The sequence below is a fragment of the Ceratosolen solmsi genome, unplaced genomic scaffold (assembly GCF_000503995.2).
Source record: "Ceratosolen solmsi marchali unplaced genomic scaffold, CerSol_1.0 scaffold35, whole genome shotgun sequence".
Classification (NCBI taxonomy): domain Eukaryota; kingdom Metazoa; phylum Arthropoda; class Insecta; order Hymenoptera; family Agaonidae; genus Ceratosolen; species Ceratosolen solmsi.
The window spans coordinates 4561921-4583055 of record NW_011948423.1 but is presented as its reverse complement, the minus strand read 5'-3'; the positions used below and the strand labels follow the sequence as shown (position 1 = coordinate 4583055).

General features: G+C 30.1%; 1 protein-coding gene across 1 annotated transcript in view; it reads right to left on the bottom strand.

Annotated features, from left to right (window-relative positions):
* Positions 1–20720, bottom strand: part of LOC105362186 (protein dimmed) — a 34618-nt gene extending 13898 nt beyond the window's left edge. Inside the window, exons 1-2 of the mRNA XM_011499548.1 lie at positions 20371–20720; positions 6501–6923 (exon numbers count right to left, since the gene is read on the bottom strand). The gene's annotated coding sequence lies outside the window, so the exon portion shown is untranslated. The remainder of the gene's footprint in view (positions 1–6500; positions 6924–20370) is intronic.
* Between the last annotated feature and the right edge of the window lie 415 nt (positions 20721–21135).

Sequence of the window (21135 nt, the reverse complement as noted above, 5' to 3'; positions counted from 1 at the left end):
TAGCTGCTGGTTTACGCTTGTAAGCTCGAATGTATCGGAATGCTTGGTACATGTGGTTTTTCCAATATTTTGCGACCTTGGCACTGAATACGAATGGAAAGATTTTAACAAAGCTTTTATTTATAATCTTTATTGTGCGAACTGTGTTTTATTGCGCGAGCTGACAGTATTTATTCTGCAGTAATTTTCAGTTTTCATCGCTAACCAGAATGATTTGCTTCAATATATTTTATCAGATACGAAAGGAACTATTGTATTAATAATAATAACAACAACAACAACAACAACATCAACAACAATAATAATAATAATAATAATATAAATGATATACATTTTTATATCTTTATATATTATTTCTGCAATAAATAGTTTGCAATTTTCATCTGGGTTTTATTTGGAGAATGTTTATTTTTTTAATGTTAACGTAACATACTGGCTTTATTAATATGTAATGGTTTGGAAGAAATTGCTTTTACCGTTCAATTTATGATAAGGAGTTCAACGTGTGTTATTATGTTTGGTGAGGTTAAATTTGGTTAAAAATAATTCACTATTCGTATATATTTATCATCTGATTAATGATTTGTCATCTGATTGATTTGCATTTATTATAATAATTCAAAAGAAAACTGTAAATATAAAAGACACTTGTTTCTGTGTGAAAATGTTCAAGTAAGGGAGCACCTTCACGTGCTCCCAAACATTCTTCATGTCGCGTACAATGGAACAAAAAAGTTTTTAGAACTGATGAATATATTGCCCCAATTAATTTAATCCTCGTTATTTTATGCAAAACATCGAATACTCGATTGTGCATTTGAGACTTTTTCGCAGTAATTGTAAGCGAGTGTGAATTGGCTCTTTGGTATTTCGTTGGCGTGCGAAACCTCAATTTTTCAAACATCTGCGGGGAATCCCAGAAGTTTTCAGTCATCGGTACGTGCAATCGTGCCTATTTTCAGATTTCTAATTAAGATTTGTAAGAAAAATTAAAAAAGTAGGATGGTACTAAGTGTTCGATCGAGAATTTATTCAGTTGTCAAATGGAGAAAACATTCATGCATGTGTGTTTGCGTACGTGTGTATCGATGAGTAATTTGACCATTATTTTTATATGCACGATCGGAAGCATTGATTTATAGGCTCTTAAAGCTAGAGCCTTGCTAATTTATAAATGGAAAATGTTTATATTTTATTCTTTACTTATTACATTTAAATGAACTTTATGTTCACCTCAATATTTTATATTTATTTCATTTTGTGCATTTAATATGATATAGAGGGTCGGAGAGATATACCTATAGTTAGTTTCAACTTTTTTGGTAATTTATATTTTTTGTTTTTTGTCTGCTCAAGTTATCTTGTGCTTTTAGAAATGTACTAATGTACGCTCGATATTAGTTATCTATTGTTTGATAATTTTATTATTCGTTATTTTTTTAGTAATTTAAAATGGTTGCATAAACATATTAAAGCTGAAATAATTTTTATTTTAATATACATGCTTACGCAAGCAATTTTTTATTTTGAATATAAAATTAACAATATGATAATAGTATTTTTATATCACTATATATAATTTAGTGATAAATAATATTTCATTTAAGTTAGATATTATTTACTAAATAGTATTTATGGAAAGTTTGGTGTAATGCTGTTAAACATGCGACAACAACATCTAATGTTCGATGCTCTTTGTAAATACATAAAAATATATGTACGTACTTAATTTTTATCAGATACGTGAGAGAGAGAGAGAGAGAGAGAGAGAGAGAGAGAGAGAGGGAGAGAGAGAAGAACGAACGAGAATGAAAAACATAAATATTATTTTTTCTTTTATGATAAATACATAAGGTCTCTGTCATTAAAAGCTTATTTATTTATCCGATTATTATCTACAATTGTAAGCATGTAAAGTTATAAAAATGAAAATTTAATAATTGGCTGATTTGTTCAAGGTACATTGAATTTTCCTATGCTACAATCACATTTTAAATATATTAAAAAATTCATTTTATTATAAGGATGTTATATTTAACGAATACAAAATTTGGGAAAAATAGAAGTGATTATTCTTCTTTAGGAAGTAAATATTTTATATTAAATGTTATATAATTTATTTATTACATAACTCGATTTATCATTTATATAGCAATCATTAATTTTATAGTAATTACCATTACACATATATTTATACCATTACTAAGCACATTTTACATTTTATAATATAACGCAAATTTTCCGCCGAATCCAATTTCGCTTAATTAAGTAAAATATTTATATAATATTTATAAAGGAAGTTTTTTATTAATATTTATTAATAATTTTATATAAGTATAGCCTTACTCAACGATTTAAAAAAAAAATTAATACTCTGATATTATTCAATTTACATCTTATAAAAAGCATAAGAATAAATGGGTGCTTGTAACGAAATATACGAATTTTTTCCTGAATAAGAGTTACAGTCATGAACAATAGAATGATAACAAAATTACTAATTCAATGTTGCGTCGGTAAACAACTGTAAAATTATCAAAAATTAGGATTATTTTATTTAATTGTGTTGGCATTGATGGAATTTCAGTTACGGATTTGGTTTCTATTGTAGTTTATTATTTGTCAGCTATTTTTAAAATGTTTACAAAATTCATAAAATTTTATTGTACATAATATGTAGTGCTCAAGCTTTCTTAAAAAAATAAAAGTTAACTTTTAAAATTAATAGTAAAAATTCTTTACTAAACAACTAATCTGACGTTAGAAATTATTTATATATATATATATATATATATATTCTTTTTATAATCAATCAATTTTAATTTTATAATAATATCAATTTTATAAATATATTTCTGAATAAATTTATATATATATATATAACATTTTGTATTACAAAAATTCAAGAACTTTACATTTTACAAAATATAGAATACGCTTCATCTATAAGAAATCTAATCAACTAATATGAATATTTATTACTAATACAAATATGTTAAATTGCAATACGGTAATTATTATCAACTTTTGATTAATGAATACCTATCCTAGTTTATACAAACTGACTATGTTTAATTAATATTATCGGTTAGGAGAGGTTAACAATACATTCCGGATAAATATCGATTGTCGATATTTGGAATTTTTAATACAGAAATTAAATTGTGCAAATAGTTTCTCATAGAAAATTATTATAAAATTAATTTGAATAATGTAGATTATAATGAAGTATATACGTAATCGTAAAAATCATATATTCATGTTTGTATTATTAAATTCCCATTATTATATGTGTACATTTGAGTTGAATCGTAACAAGTTAATAGTGGTAAGATCGTTAATTTTCTTTCTCTATTTTATCATGGTTAATACTATCATAATAATTATTTTTATTATTTAAGACTACTTGCTAAATATGTATGGTAAGTAAGTTTTTCAGAATTCGTAAGTTCGTAACTTCATTTGCCGATTCTGTTCTCGTATATTCGCAGTTCGCATATATTCAGTGTCTTAAAATTTTATAATCGTTTCTGTTCACCATAATATCATATAACAAATATTCTTTTTTAAAATGCAAGTTCATGTAAGTGTTAATTTCATGGTTTTTATTTGCAATACGTACATTTAGATTCACTACATCGAAGTACAAGGCATCCATTAAAATGAATAATATTAATGATTTCTGTCTACAATAATGTCTTTTTAACTAGGAATATTCACGGTCAAAAGACTCATTTATACACCATCCATTCTCGAATTCCACATACACATACGCGCCGGCTAATGCGCATAGAAATAGGAAAGTTCATTTGGGGATATCCCAATTTTTTTCTTTGACTCACTACCGCTACGAGTTCCTGTATACATATGTACACGTACAATATAAGAAAAAAACACAACATAGACAGCAGAAATGGTGATAATCGTGCTGAATACACGAAAAATTGACCATACCACTAATCGTTATTTGCATTCCTTTAACTTTTCGCGCGTGTCGTGCCACTTTGTGTACTCGTGTGGGTACGTTAATTCGTGTGAGCATGGCGAGTTGTATCGTTAATGTTTCTGTCTCCACGAAAATGGTCGCTAATTCACTATTGCTCTCTTTTTTCTTTTCTCATCAAGTTATTTTACGGGGAATTAGCGCCGTGGCGTTTAGCGTCATCGGCGCATTTCGATTGCTTTTTACTGCAATTTCGTTTACTGCAACTTCTGCACGTGCGCGACTTAATGTTTATGTATACATTATATGTGAGTCTCGACATTATCTACGTGAAGTTTAGGTAAGTTTTTTTTAGAGAATTTATGGCGTTGCGATATTCTTTTAAACTATATCATTATTCAAAATTCAGGTGATTTTTTTTTTTTTTTTTTTTTTTTTATTATAGAAACACAGGTGGAGTTCAGAGCTGTTTTGTACTTATATAGCACCATTTAAAAACTAAATGTCAAGGTGTTATTTGGTTTCCACAAATACTCCGTACTACCTTTATTTTGAATATAGAATTTTCTCAAACTAAACTTCTTTACTAAAGTACTATCATAAATATAAGTTTTATCAAGCTTAATACAGATTTATGAGGCAACGGGAGTGCTTGCACATGCAAATCCATATTATGATAATTTTTAAAACCAATGAATTCGTAACAGTTTATCTTATTCATGTGATTGGCTTCTATGTTAATTAGCACTGTATTAAAATCGTTATAAATTTGCAGATAAGCACATTAATATTTAAATCTGGTTATTATTTTTATTATGATTTCGAACATTTGAAAAGGCAAGTGGTGACTTTTCAAAAATCCGATGTTATTTTCGTGAGGCGTTTATCTTCATATAAATTGCTGATAAAGTTTTTCAACACCTGTGTTGTTACGTTCTTTTCATGACGTAGGCAAATGTATAAGAGGAAAAATACCATATTTTAAAAAGGAAGAATAAAATGTACGTCAAAAATAAACAATAGTTTAATATGATACATTATAGGCATATTTCATAAATTATTACATAGTAATATTTTTCAATATTTTAAGAAGTCCTTCACTTGCTAGATAAGTAAAATAATTATTTATATTTTAGTTATTATATTTTATATAACTAATCACTACGTTTGAATATCTTACGAAGAAGATTAGCAGTTCAAATATTGTGAAGTTGTCAATAGCAATAAAAAATTTCGTCTAATGTGTTTTTTTCGTGTAATATTTTTATCTGTTAAAATTATCGCATTAAATGTATTAATGTGCTAATACATATTATAGATTAAAGTAAGTTTTCGCGTTGATTTCATAATAAAAAATCTGAAATGGTTTAATTTATGAGAATAATGTATTCCGTTTAAATCAAATAATTTTATAAAACACGTGGATAAAAATGTTTAAATATTAACATTTTTTTATTTAATTGCCTAATAATTTTTACATTAAATTTTAAAACGTAATTTATATTACAATATTTGACAAAAGATTTATGAAATAGTTTAAAGGTATTCGATATAACGAGAGAAAGAGTAAAATGAATTCTTAATTATTAATGCGTGAATTTTAGGAATTGCGATAAACGTGATACGAACTGAGGTATCGTTTGTTTTATTTCTATAAATAACTTTCGTACAAATAAAAATCTTCTGAATATAGTAATAAATACTATATAAAACTAAAATTTTGTATCCCATATGTATATGCGCGCGCGCACACACACACATACATAAATATTTTTTTTTTTAATAATTTTTAATTATGTATGATTTAATTTTTATCTGGTGTGCGATAAAAATAAGCAAATTAAAATAGTAATTTTAAATTCAAAGTATTCCTTGATATTTATGTTTTCAATGACATTTTCAATTAGACTTATTAATTTTTATATTATGATTATTATGCTTAAAATGCTTCATAGACTCGTAGTAAGGTGATATAAAGACATTGTCGATACTGCGTTTTAACAATTATATAAAATCTTCTTAAAAAATGTTTCATTTATGTCATTTTAAAATATACATAAACGTTGAATATCAATAGAGTACCACAACGACCACGTTATCGTGTTTTAACATACGTTATATGTTAATTTTTCAGCTATGTATATTTGCTCAAAGAATACAAAATATAAAATTAATTCCTTCGGCAAATAAATGATTATTCTTGTATTTCCATAAAACTATTTTTTCACGATAAAATATCTGTTGTAAGTCCTTAATGTCTATTCAAAGTTTTACAATATGGGTACAATAATCCAAGCATCAGATAAAAATAATTATAAGAATTGTTAAATGATCTTATAGCATTGAGGAGCTCAGCTAAGTAAATATAAAAAATAACGATTTAAATTGAGATAGGAAAGAAGGCGATAGAAAACGAAGGAGTACTCGACACGTAGTTGCTGTGCAGCATCTTGACGCGTTAAATGCATTTCCGTGGCACGGAAGAACAGTGCATATTGTATAGTCAACTAATATTAATAACTGCATGAAAAAAAAAAGAAAAGAACTGCACACTTACCCAGTTGAGTCTCGTTTTGTTTACTCTTGCTGTCCCCCGGAGACGTGTTTTGCTATTTATCTCAGAATAGCATCCATCCAAAGTCGTTAAGCCCAAGTTATAAGAATTTCGTCTTGGTCGAGTAACGAAAAAGCCTTTCGTAGATCTTCTTGAGCTTGATAGGCTTAGTCTGATGTACTTAATCACGTATTACGCGAAGTCGCTTCCAACCTTTTTCCTCTCCCAGCTGTACCTCGAAGAATGCGGTACAAGCACTGTTACGGGTAGGGCGGGAGGGGGAGGAGGGTCGGGCGGGCGTGCGATGTCGGGCACTATTTTTCCCTTTTTTCCTCTTCTTCCACGAGTCGTCGCGTCGCACTAGCACTTCTTCTTCCTCGGTGCTAATCCTTTGCAACGCGCTTCATGTCTGATTGTCGGGGAGAACTGGAATTGAAAGAAAGAGGAGGACAATTGATTATTGTGATGCGTATCGACGTGGTCAGGATGGGATTTAATGAGACTACGCATAGTCGGCGTAAAAGACTTATGGAATGTTCTTATCTAGCGCGCGAGTCGAGATAATATATTATCTTGTATATACCTCGTAATAGCGTGCATAAAAAATATAAACACGATAACAAACATTAATTAAGCTCATTTTTCGTCTTTTTCTGGGTAAAGAGGCCGAGGAGACTTTTAACAACAATTTCATTATTAAATACTCGTGAATTGTAGGGCTACAGTGTTTGATTGGTGTAGGACACGTAGGCAAGTTAATAGCATAACATGCAAAATTTATTTATTATTATCTGATGTTTTTAGTACGGTCAATCTATAATGTGCGTATTTGATAAACGTTTTTCAAAATAAATTACTAAATTTATCTTGATTTAGAATAAATTAAAATCTTATTCGCATTTGATAAAATACGTTCATACGAGGTGGATGTGCGCCTCTGCATGTACTTATGTTTGCGTGTGTGTATGTGCGCGCGATTCCAAAGAGTTTCTCGTATGCGTACTCATGTGCTGAAATTTGATTGCACAACGGAATACAAGTGTCTGCATAGACTTATAAATTATTCCGGAAGGATTAAGGTAAATTAATAAGGTTGCAGACCTTAGCTCATCTAATGATATTTACTTTTATAATTAAGATTGCGTCGATCCTAATATTGGAATAATATCCACGTAATGCAATATATACTGATACTTATAGATAGGAAATTATTGCCGATAGATTCATTTAATTCGTTTTATATCGTGTGTATATCAACAAGTATACCGAAGTAAATTTTATTGACGAACATGAACATTCATTTCAATTTAGCCATATGAATTTTGATAGATTGTTTTTCACAATATTTATTCTATATACCAATAAAAATTGGCATTGCTCTTAATCTATACTTCTTTCACTTTCAAACGTATAGACATACGAGTGCTATGTCCTGAATACTCGTTAGTGTATCATAAAAAATCTTTATCACATAATTTAATATCTTAAGAAGCTGTAGAATCATCATCCAATTGACTTATAGACACAGTGCCAAGAACGCCATTCAGATCACAAAATAATAGTATTTAATTATGCTTAAAGAGTGAAATCTTCTTAGCATAGTAGCTTCTAAAGATTCGCTTCGGAATTATCGTTAATCCTATATTCTTATTCCAAACTAGTATAATCGTTTTCATTTCTTAAGCTGGCAAATTCAGTTCTGACACCACGTTGAGAAAACAAAAGAGAGAACGAATCACGTCATCAGATTTTATTTCGGAACGGCACGCAAAAAATGCATTATCCACGCAGGTCTGGTCGTCCCGAGCGGTAATCATAGAGAAAACGCGCCTCCACAACACGTATTTATCTTAATTAAGTCGCTGCGTACAAACTCAGTCACACATTTGCACACACACGCTCGCAGCAGCAACAGCAGCGGCGTCTCAGCAACAGTTCACCAAGTGAATCAATGAATGGAGGGAATCCACGAGTCGAGACGCCGCGCGAATATTAGGTCGCGAGTCTCTTAAGTTTGTACGTATGCGTACAGGTATACGGTAGGCGGTCGAGGGAATACGCGTGTGCGCGTGAGGCCGAAGGCTTTTCCGCCTTTCGCTCGTTCGCGGTTTTTACGCTCGACGGTGACGGTGGTGGCGGTGGCGGTGGCGGTGGCGGTGGCGACGGCACTGGCGGTGGCGGCGGTGGCGGCGGTGGCGGCTACAAGAAATGGAGTACTTTCATTTTCGTGCGAAGAACGTCGGCAGCGTGCCCGGCATTCTTCACTAATGGAGATTGCGAAAAGTCTTGAATCACTCTCTTTTATTTTTCGTGCGGCGGCTGCGGCGGTAGTGATAATAATAATAATGATGATAATGATGATGATGATGACGATGATGATGATGGAAGGAGCGACCGGGCGATCATAGAAAAAAATCGCTACTCTTTTGCTAACTGCTCTTTGTCCATTTTTTATTGACAAGATGAATATCACTGGTATTTTTATTCCGACTGTAGCTCGACATTTTCGGTTCGTTTCGGACATTGACGATTGGTAACGATTTCGTTACACGAATGAGGTTAATTTCGATGCATTACGACATATGTAATTGTATCGTAGGGTATTATCTACGTTTATTAAACTAAATCTAGTGATAGGTTGATCTCGTAGCTTATAGCGAGGCATTTTTAGAGATCAGAAAGACCTGTAGTATTTGAACATTTAATTTTTTATTTTAATCGGCTTGTAAGAGGACTCTAACACTAATTTGATGGCCGTTATATTATGAAATGATCTACTATAGTTTAAATTGGTTTAAATCCGTATATATGTTATAATATATTTGTTAAATTCAATCTTTAAATTGAAGACGAGACATGATTTCTAATTGAATTTTCATTAAAATATCTTTCGGATGATTTTTATTTTCACTTCAGCCTTATGCCTGCAAATTTAAAGATATACACTTATCCTCTGTATTTCGATACTTAATATTGAAACAAGTTTTTCTATTCCAATGTTTTTTTTTACATTTTTATTAGATATACTTTTATGAAGTTTTGTTTTGTCATTAGTAATTTTTTTCAATATTAAAATGCACAGCTGAAGGATAATTATTATTTTTTTTTGTATTAGATATTAATTGAAAAATATAATGTATTACGTACATCATGTAAAGTTTGCTTTAGCATTTTTATTTTTCGATAGATATTTTGATAGTCAATAATTATCTTGTCATGGGAACAAATTTTCAAAAGTATATCTCAAAATTGTATAAAAACTACTTTCGATAATCACCAATGTTTGTAATTATATGCTTTCAAGAAATCACCAATTAAATACAACCGCTTTTATTATTTTCATGTACGCTTATACATTTTTACTTAAAACATAAAAAAAAGTTAATTAATAACATTTTTTATTTAATTTGTAAATTGAGAGCGATGTTTCTAAAATGTGGAAGAAAAATGAAATTTTATGATGATTTTTATTTCATCTTAACTTTCATGGTTTGATTATTGCTTAACTTGCTGAACTATATAATTGAGTAGAAATATGTCTGATTGGTACTTTATAAAAGGTAATAACTATCAGACATGAAATTAGATAAACAAGAACAGGTTTTTATATGTTTTATATATATTTTTAATAATTTGGATTCATAAATCATCTATTAAGTAATATAATTAACAAATTATGCTAAATGTATCAATATTTTAACCAAACATTTAGTTTTTGAAGGTAATAATATAATTTAATGTGCAGCAAAATCTTCAAAGAATTTAATTAATTTGACTTTTAATTAATTTTCAATAATATTCATTTTTCTATACGTTTGTCATTACCTTATTTTATTATTTTATTATGTTAAATCACAATTATATTAACAAAAATAAGTATAGAATGTTTTCTTGTAATTAGGTAAAATTACATTTTCAATTATGCGTTTGAAAATATATGTTATGCCTTTAATATTGAAATATGATCAGTATGATTAAATGTAAATGGAAATGCTTTATTAGTAAAAAAAAATTAACATATTAAATTTGAATAAGAATGTATCATTGTATAGAATTACAAATGCACAATATACATTTGACTCATAAAAATAGTAACACTTTTAATTATAAATTTATAATCTTTATTAAATATAATTACCTAAATTGTATTCAAGAAAAAAGTGAAAAATTATAATAAGAGAAATTCATGAAAATGTAATAGATTCTTTGTTAACAAAAATTCATAAGTGCCTAAGAAAATTAATCTAAATTTTTTTTTTTTTTATAAAATGAATTGGCAATTGATAAATTAAATTTTTGCATACTATTTAAATAAATAATATATAAGAGCATATACACAATAGCACTCACACGCACGCACGCTCGTGCGCGCGCACGTACACACAGGCACACACATATCCATATGTATGTATCTCCTGTTGGCTATAAACAATTATTTGCTATAATAAAAAATAATAAATATGCTATGTGACAATAATATGCTGATTTCATTATTACTTTTCTTACTTGTTTATAGTAGCATACGCTATGCATGTATTTAACATACTCGGCTATAAATTATGCATTTAGGCAAAAATTTCTAGACGAGTATGTATTACGGTAATTTTTTCTTTTAACAAATAAACAAATAAATAGAATAGTTAACGAAATAATTTATAAAATAAAATCTCATATTTATCAATGAGACTATTTTATTATAATTAACGAATTAATACTTATTTTAGTAATTCCATCCTTTAATAGCCATATTTTAAATAATTAAATATTCGTTATAATTTAATCTAAAATATATAATCTTGGAATGTTGTTGTATTGGTGTTTGTAAACGAAGTTAAAGCTACTTCAGAAAATGCGTCGTTAGCTATAGCTAAGAACGAAATGATGTATTAAGGTTGTATGATTATTATGTAAATTAAATCAGCTTTACAGTCACTTGTTTCGAAGAATATATATACAGCAACTTAAAAAATAGATAAAATTTGTGTTATATTTTCTTGAGGATAATAAAAAAATTATTTTATTATTATCTGATATAAATTTGAAAAATGATAAATAAATTTCCAAACATTTAAAACATTTATTAGAATAACTAACAATATTGAATCTTTACAATAATACACCCGCCATTAATTTATTATATTATAATTAATTTATTAATTTTTAATACAATGATTACGAATTTCTGTTTTTTTCAACTAATTTACTTCTGTTTCCAAATATTTACATTACAAATTATTGATAAATTGCTGTATTATTTAAATGTTATTTTTATAAGTAATTTTTTTCTCTCCTAAATTTTACCGCTCATTCGAGCATTTGCTCTCATATTAAAATATCTAATTAATATTTTAATTAAGATGATTAAACATTTACGGTTGGACGAACCGATAAAATTGGTTAACAAAATGCTAGTTTGGCGTTTCACAAGGCTGCGCCATTAGGCTACATCTATAAATACTAGAAAGCACCTTTTAAAGGCTCATTATCATCTGTGAATTGAATACAACCTTCCTTCAACTTCTAAAAATTGGTCATTCATAATTGCTTAAGCATTTACAATATTACAAATGGAAAGTAATTTTGACTAGTCGACTGCTCGTAAATAGGATAATTTTTACTCCTCGCAAATCAAAGCCTCACGCACAGACAAATGCATCCACGTGCAGCCCAAGCCACCCAATTTAATTATCTTCCAACAATGTGTTTTATTCAATCTGGCAAAGCCAACGGCAAAAAGCGTGACAAGATTCGCGCATCCGCGTTTGCGAGTCTTGTCTCGTAAGAAGTCAAGACGTATAGACGGCCCAACTCGACGCCCGGAAGTCGTCGTGCACGACGAGGATGGCTATCGCCTGAGCCATTAGAGGAGGCGTCCTCGGGCAACTCCCGAGCCTCTATCTTACCGGGTTTTGGAAAAGTCGCGGCGTCTACGGATAGCGCGCGGCGACATTCACCGAGTGACTTTGCCAGTTCCTCTGGCTGCGGATCGAGGAAAAGACAGAGATGGAATGAGAAAAGAACGCGGAGACATGTACCCGTCCCCTCCCCCCACCGCCGATATACCATCCCGCTATCGCTATCTCTTTTTCTCTCGGCCCTATCCTCTCCTCTCCGCACTCTCTCACTTCTCTCTCTCTCTCTCTCTCTCTCTCTCTCTCTCTCTCTCTCTCTGGTGCGTGAACTAACGGCGAACGAGCGGAGGAAGGAACGACCTGACGTAATTTGAGCGCGCGGCCAACAACCGGCGGCGGCAGACCGACGCGTTCCGATTTTTCCGCACCTGGCTTTTCCCGATGCGTCCGAGCGGGTGCCTACATGACATCCGGCCTGAAAATAAATTTTCTTTTTCTTCTTATTCTTCATTTTTTTGTTTTTTTTTTTGTTTTGTTTTGTTTTGTTTTTATAACCAAGCCTTGCGCTAGATTATACGCGCTTCTTATGACTCGGCGTTCAATATTTTTTGCTTGGATTTTTTCCACGCTCCTGACAAATACGTCGTACCGAAAGATTCCGAGATGAATCTTCGTACGGCATTTGCGTTTTCAGAGTTTTATATGTCATCATATTTGCATTTAAGCAACATTCTTAGCGTACAGACTCTTTTATGCTAATCTAAACTGGTAATTACGAGAAATTCATGAAATGAAAATATTTAAATCGCAATGCTGACTATCGTGGTAATATTTAGATCACTGTACTTCTATTTTGTCGATATGGAGTTAGTTATTTATACATTTGTTAAGTATTTCTGAAAATAGTTATTTCTTTTAGTAATCATTAACTTAAATTAGGAATATCTTAAATGAGCAAATGCGAAAATTATACAGAACGTGTTTATACGTATATTATTTTTTGAGAAAAACCTAGTTATTATTAATTCCAACACTTTATTTAAGAGCTTGACTTTATCATATGATATTTACAATTAGTTTATTATATATAACTGTACAAAACATAATTTCGCAATTTAATGAATGATAATTGCTAGCTATATGGGCTTAGATATATTTAAATGAGTTCTAATTTTATGTGTATTATGTTGGCCAATTATATATTTACAGGATATTATGAAAATAACAATAAATAAAATTATGCTTTATATTTAAAAAACAAAATTGATTATTAGTATTAAATTTGTATGAGGCAATAATAGAAATAGTTTATGTTGTTGATGAGAAAAATTTTTGAGTCACTTTTCTATTTCTTAAACAAATCAACGGAAGATAAAAGATAATTCGATAGGAAAAGAGAAAGAAAGAAAGAAAGAGAGAGAGAGAGAGAGAGAGAGAGAGAGACAGAGAGACAGAGAGACAGAGAGAGAATCAGACAGGCGGGTAGATAGATAGTGTAAGAGAAAAATGAAGATTTTTGTTGAATATATTATAAAACTAAAAATAACAATTGATTATAATTATTTCTAAATCCTACATTTGCTATTATACATTTACATATGATATGTATCTACTTTTCTATCTATCTACCTATATATATATATATATATATATATATATAGGTATATATATGTATACATGTGCGCGTAAGCTATATTTATATAATTTTTAATTTATTACGTATAAATAGGTAATAGTTTATATTTATAATAATAGTTTATAAAGTTACGTAAATTATTTTTTACAAACTTTAAATTATAGTGTAAATATTCCAAGCGAATGAATTGCAGAACTGTGAAATTATAATACTGTAATTTTTATTTTATTTTTTAATCAATTATTTTTTCAAGGGGGTTTTCACGGATTATATATTTAATAAACATTTTTATTATGTAATTTACATATACATTTTCTCCCAGTATATATAATTTCTAATGAAAAATTTTAATTAAAATAAAACAATTCGTTTACTTGTCCATAACCGATTTAATCTAAAGTTAAATAAGTACTTTTTTTTCCTTGTCAAAAAATATCTTTATTTGACATGAATATAAATGAATAACCAATTCCAATTCTTAAAAGTATTATAAATATTATGTTACCTTAGCATTGCAAGGTATAGTACCTCCCCTCTTCATATATTAATAAATATTTTAAAACGTAATCTTGCTCAAGGTAAAATATAAATGATATCTATTTTTTCATATTCGAAATTTTATATTGTATTATGTATTGAAATAATATACCAAATATACATAAAATTTTAGTTTTAATTTAGAATGTACTGTATACGTTTCAATAATATAAACACATTTACAATTACCATAAAATTAACTTTTTAATATTTTTATATACGTACAGAAATTTTCTATTATTATATTTCATTTATTAAATTTATTATTTTTATTACTAGATAATATGTAAAATTTAATAGGTAAAATTTTTTTATTTAATACAAAACTAAATTAATTTCTCTATTTTCATTTATATCTTTCATAGTTCTTTTATAGTTTTCTACCATTCTCTTCAAATCAAAATTTATTTTTTAATACTTCATGAAGTACAATGTAAATTGTTATTTTTTTATATAAAAAAGTTTATTTAATATAATAAAATAAAAGAACCGATGTTTCCATATATTTTACTATAAATTATTAGTAGTATTTATTACGGGAAAGGCTGATAATAAATAGATCAGTTTTTCATAGAAAATAAATATCTAATAAATTATATTTACGATTTAATCTTTATCTTATTTCTGCTCATTCAATCATGATTAAAAAGTGGACGATGTTCTACCTTAGTCATTTATTATTGCAATACTAGTAAATGGAAAGTTAATGTTTTAATATAAATGATTAGTTTTACATATTTCATTATATTCTATATAACAATGATAATCTTTTCTTTTTTTTTTATATAAAAATATAATTGTAGATAACTAGTCAATTAATGAAGGTATTGTTATTGTTTTAAGTTCAGTTATTATTTGTGTGTATCACATTAACCTACGTATAATAAGTAAAAATTAAATAAAACAATGAAAATATAATTGTGTTAAGCCGTTATAATATAAGCACTTACCATTACGCAAAGTAAATTGTTAAAAGATAAATGAGTAAAAGAAAAAATTGAATAATTATGACAACATTTTAAGTAAGAAGTATTTTTGTAATATTTGATCTTAGTTATATATATATATATATATATATATATATGTTTCTGTAATACATAGATTATTGGAAAAATTATCGGAAGTAACTATTATCTACAATATAAAATATCTATATTTTATTCCATTTGCATATATGTGTTATTGCAATTTGATAAAATCCGGGTAACAAGAGAAAATGTGATTGATAGAGAAAGCGAGAGAGAGAGAGAGAAAGAGAAAGAGTGAGAGTGAGGGGGGGGGGGGATGAAATAGCAAACGCGAAGGAGAAAATAAAAAATATAGAAAGAAGAAAATAAAGTGAAACAATGAGAGATAAATGTAGTCACTTATCGGAGGTCTGCAACTTTTCGATAATCTCATATAAGACGGCTCGTAATTTTGACTTTTCTTCGCCTCTCGAGAAAAAGAACGAAAGACTGAACAGATAAAAGATATAAGAGGAAGAAAGTTTTACAAACTAGCATTATGGTAATTCTAAAAATGGACAATTCAATTCAATACACCGTAATTGAACCTATATTATAAGCTCCATGGCAGGTTACGATTCTGTCAGTTCATTCTATTCTTTATTTTAATTTTCTTATATTTCGAAATATAATAATTTTCCCGTAGAATAAAATTTATGTATTTTATGATTAATAATTGTTTTTATGAACGTTCCTTCGTTGTGCTTAGTTTCCGATTCATGCCAGCGATTTTCCATAATGTAGAGTATTATTCGAGCAGGAAGTTACGCTCTTTGAAAATAAATCGACGTAAAAGTGTTCACACTGTATCTTTTAAATGTAAGCTTTTCATGTCGTCACAGATGTCGTTATATTCATTTATATAAATTAATTTGGTTAGTCATTATAATATTTAATAGTTTTTATTGAATTAAATTCTATTCAATTATATTATTTTCTAACATCATTTTTTCATTTGCCGAAACAACGCATTTGTAAGCATATGAAATTTATAAAACATATCTAACCTGGTATTTTGGTTTAATTTTGATTTATTATAGGGATAAAATAAATTTACTGTCAATATATTTTTTTTCAAAGTAATTTTCAAATTAATGTAGTTATAATGTCTGCTTATATTATATAGACCATATTATATTGATAAGAAATATTTAGAAAAAGGAACTGAATATCTATGAAATTAGTTTACTGAAATTAATTTGAAAATATAAATTTTTTTATTTAATTTTAATTTCAAATTTCATATAAATTATAATTCGCAATTCAGTGGATGTATTAAAACATCACCTTGAATATTATCATTATTAAGTAAATATTGTTATTCATAATTATTACGAAAATTTAATCGAAAAATTTAAGCTGAAAAAAAGATCTTTATAAGTTATGTAAATATGCTGAAATTGTTAATATTAGTTTTATTGTTAATATTATCTAACCCAAATGAGGCATTGGGCGCAGCAGGTAAGAGGTATTTCTAAAAAAAAAAAAATAGAATAAAAATACTATATCATTATTTTTATGAGGTGAACGATAACGTTTCAGGCTTCAATTTGCACGCATTACGTTCGAACGCACTAACAATTGGTCGATTCACCGTTCGACTTCCTGTCCACTATAATGATTCCTCGCGCCATAGTTAAATTATTAACGGTAATGGCCAAAATTACTTACAGAAATTGATGAGATCACACCTTCAATAGATATAAGCGAGTTTCTTTGTACTTAGACCGGTTATACAGTTTCTAAAGTTTATTTAACAGCGAACGCGACTTTGCTTTCTTCAAAATCAATTGATAAAATGGAACGGACAGCAACAGCCGAGGGATTGCATAAACAATTCGATAAGTGCCGATATCTCCTCTAATCGTGCAGTCTTTCTTGGCTTACAGACGCATGTGCGAAACCGGCTGTCTTGCAACAATGTACGTATTCCGTATCCAAAAAAGAAGGCAAAATAGAAATGCAGACTCGATTTTTTGCGTATATTTAGCGATATGCGGAGGTTAAATTACTTATACCATTTAATTTTATATGAATAAAAATCTATACGAAATTGTAAAATAATGCTAAAGACTGTACGGACTTTGTATAATCATTGAATCATTTAAATTTCACGAAGTCATAGAAACATCGATGATTTAAATACTTACGTGCAATATATGGTAGTATAATTTAAAAAAAAAAAAAAAAAAAAAATTACATACAAATTATTGCAGACAAAAAATTTATCAATAATAAATATACCAAATTTAGTTTTCATACTATTTTTTATCTACAAAAATGTTGATAAGAATACATTTGCATTAAGCTGTGGAGTAAATTATTTTTTATTTTATTTTTTTTTTTTTTTTTTTTTTTTTTTTTTTTTAAATGTTCATCATAAAATTGAAAGTTCTTAGTGTAGAAATAAAATTTAAAAAATTTATCTGCAATGTTTCCTGTATGAAATATTTTTTGAAAACCAAGCGAGACCCGAATAAAATTCATTTACCACCTGTAAGGCAACATTTGTCAAATAAGTACTAAAGTATTTAAATAAATTTTTAGTGCAAACATTGATTTTAGCTATTCGAACATCGGCTCGTGTTCGCTTATTTATGGAGCGTTTGTTGTTTTGCACTTACGTGACTTCTTGTCTTTTTCTTACTTTTATTTTATTCGCAATAAAAGAAGGAGAGGCTAAAGAAGAAGGAGAAGGAAAATATTACGCTCTGCAGCGCCATTTACATTTTCCGAAGCTAACGACAAGTTCTCGAGAAAATTAGACGCCGATTAGCCACCGCATACGCATACGAAAATCCAGTGTACTTTGAAAGTCACAGCGAAATTTTCAACCGCGTAGGCGGATTTTTCGCGGCGACAGCGTCCAAGTGCAATATCGATGAAATTTTTAATGTGCGGCTATTATGAGTGGCACATAACAGCGAATGTTCCCTGAAGTCCTGACAGTTTTGTAATGCAGCGAGTGAATTTTCCACTCGCGGATCCGCGATTTCTATAAAGAGCAGAAAATTTCGACCGGTGAAATTAAAAGCAGCGCAGGGAGGCCAAATTGGCAAAAATTACCGGCGAGTCTTTCCTATATTAGTGCATAAGCGATCGATCGTTGCGCGTGCAGGCCTTTGATGTAAACAATTGTAAAGGAAAAAATCGCTCGTTGCCGATTGAAGAATTTTCGATTGAAACCTTTGCACACAGTGGTATAATCATTATGCCTAAAGACTTCTTAATCTTGCCGGTGTAATTATGATAGAGGAAAAAGTCTCGAGGGGAATAGAAAACATTCCTTTGCTAGTTAGTGGAGTAATTAGCAACCCGAGCTATATAATTCCACCTGGATTTCATCAGATCTCCCTTTTTTTTATTTTATTTATTTATTTTTTTTTTATTTGACGCTGTTATTATAAAAATTTGATAAAAGTCCATATGGGGGAAAGTTGTGGCTCGATCCTCGTTGTACACAATTGTAATTGGAATTATATTATTTGTGTTTTAAAGTTTTAATGTTTTGTTGCTTACGCCAATGTCTAGATAATAATTCTTTTGATACCCAGACTATACTTTGAGTACGTTCGTAAGCTTTAAATAATCAAATAGAAGTTGTTGCATAGTAACTAGTTTTATGAAGGTAATAGATACGATAATAGATAAGGCAATAAAGCTATCAGTATAGTTTTCAGTGAACAGTTATTGCGGATTAAATAATATCAAATATTTTTAGCTATTGTATTAACGAGAGACTATACTAATGAGGCGATTTAATTTAGTTGAATTAATATTGAGGGATTTTTTAATCGCCCGTAAGTAGGCTAATAATCAAACGAAATATTTTCCTTAGAGTGATTATCGAGTTTTTCGGGAATGATATTTGAGTTCGATTTAATAAGAAATAAAAATTATGCATACAAATGAGTGCTCCATGAAAAAGGAGTGAGCCTACATAATGTTAATTAACTTGATTTTCTTCTATCTGAGATTACAGTGATTAATGTAATTCCTTTTGCAATACGGCGCTTGAATCTTATCATAGAAAATTTTATTCTTCACGTTTAACCTACCATCGTTATTCACTGACAACCGGACGATATATATTTTTTTTCACACTACTACTACATAAGTAGAGAGTTGCTCGTACGTACTTATTAAAAAAAGAGACTCTGAAAAAAGAGCCACTCTGTAGCTACGATTAAAAATGTTATTTTACCGTATATTGGAGTAAATGGCCGAAGTTACTCGGAACGATTTGGTCGCTTGAATTATCCGCTTTTTCCTTCCGCAAAGGAGTGGAAGTTTGTCTTTTTCGCCATAACATACGTACAATAAGACTGTCGGTCGTTAAGAAGCACAGAAAAACCGCGCATACACATACTATAAAATAACGCGCGACCGAAAAATTCGTACTGTCACGCGAAGTTGTAAAAAAGTCTCTCTCTCACACACACACACATACACACACACACGCGCGCGCGCGCGCGCACGCACGCACACATTCACTCTGTCTCTGTCTCTGTCTCTCCCTGTCTGTGTCTCTCCCTGTCTGTCTATCTCTCTCTCTCTCTCTCTCTCTCTCTCTCAGTCTCTGTCTTTCCCTGTCTGTCTGTCTGTCTGTCTCTCTTTCTCTCTCTCTCATTTTATTTCTCTTTCACATACTCACATGCACACATACAAATGGATACGGACAGACACATCTTCTCTCTCTTTCGCGCACGCATGCACGCACGTACACACACGCTCAATCTCTCTTTTTCTCTTATTTTATCTTTCGCTTGGAATTTGGTACGTCATGAGGGAAAATTCTTAGCCGAATGCAACTTTCCGTCCACAATTAGAAAATATCTCACCTCGTCCTCGTCCCCCCCAAAATCTAATGATCTAGAGAAACAGATGAATGGATGAACGGACACACTTTTGTGGATCAGCCGTCTTGCTTTTATACTTTTCACACGCGGCGTCACTGTTTATTCTTTCTCCTTCTCTCTCTCTCTCTCTTTCTTTTTCCGTTTACCTCCCTCCCTTTCTCTCTCGCTTTTCTCTCTCTTTCTCTTTCTGTCTGTCACTCTTCCTCGATAATGCTGGAAAGTACAATATCGTACAATTCAACAGAAAGAAAGATGAAAAAGTATTGAAAATTAAAGTGCGAAAGAGCCGCGCGAGAGAAACGAGACGCGTGCGTGTCTCAGCTGACCGAACGCCCGATACGGACTGACTATAACTGTAAACGACTACTTGTTGCGGTTATTCCCCTAACCTCCCGCTCCCTCATCATTCCTTCCCCGCTTAGCCAGCCCCACTACTCACGCGTAGCATAATCGGTGAGGTTGCCGCCGCAATATCCCCTCCGTTCGATTCCCTCCCTCACTCGTTCTCACTCACTCACTCACTCACTCTCTCTGTCACCCTCTCTCTCTCTCTCTATCTATCTCTCTCCTTCACTGGTGTGTTTCGTCCGTCTCTCCCACTATTTCCCTTTCTTGGGTCGATCTTGCTCTCTCTCTCACTCTCTCTCTCTCTCTCTCTCTATCTATCGGTCGACGGCGACATGGAGTTTGACTTTCTTACTGCCGCCTTACGGCCACGTCTCCATTGTGAGAAGTAGGGGTGTACTG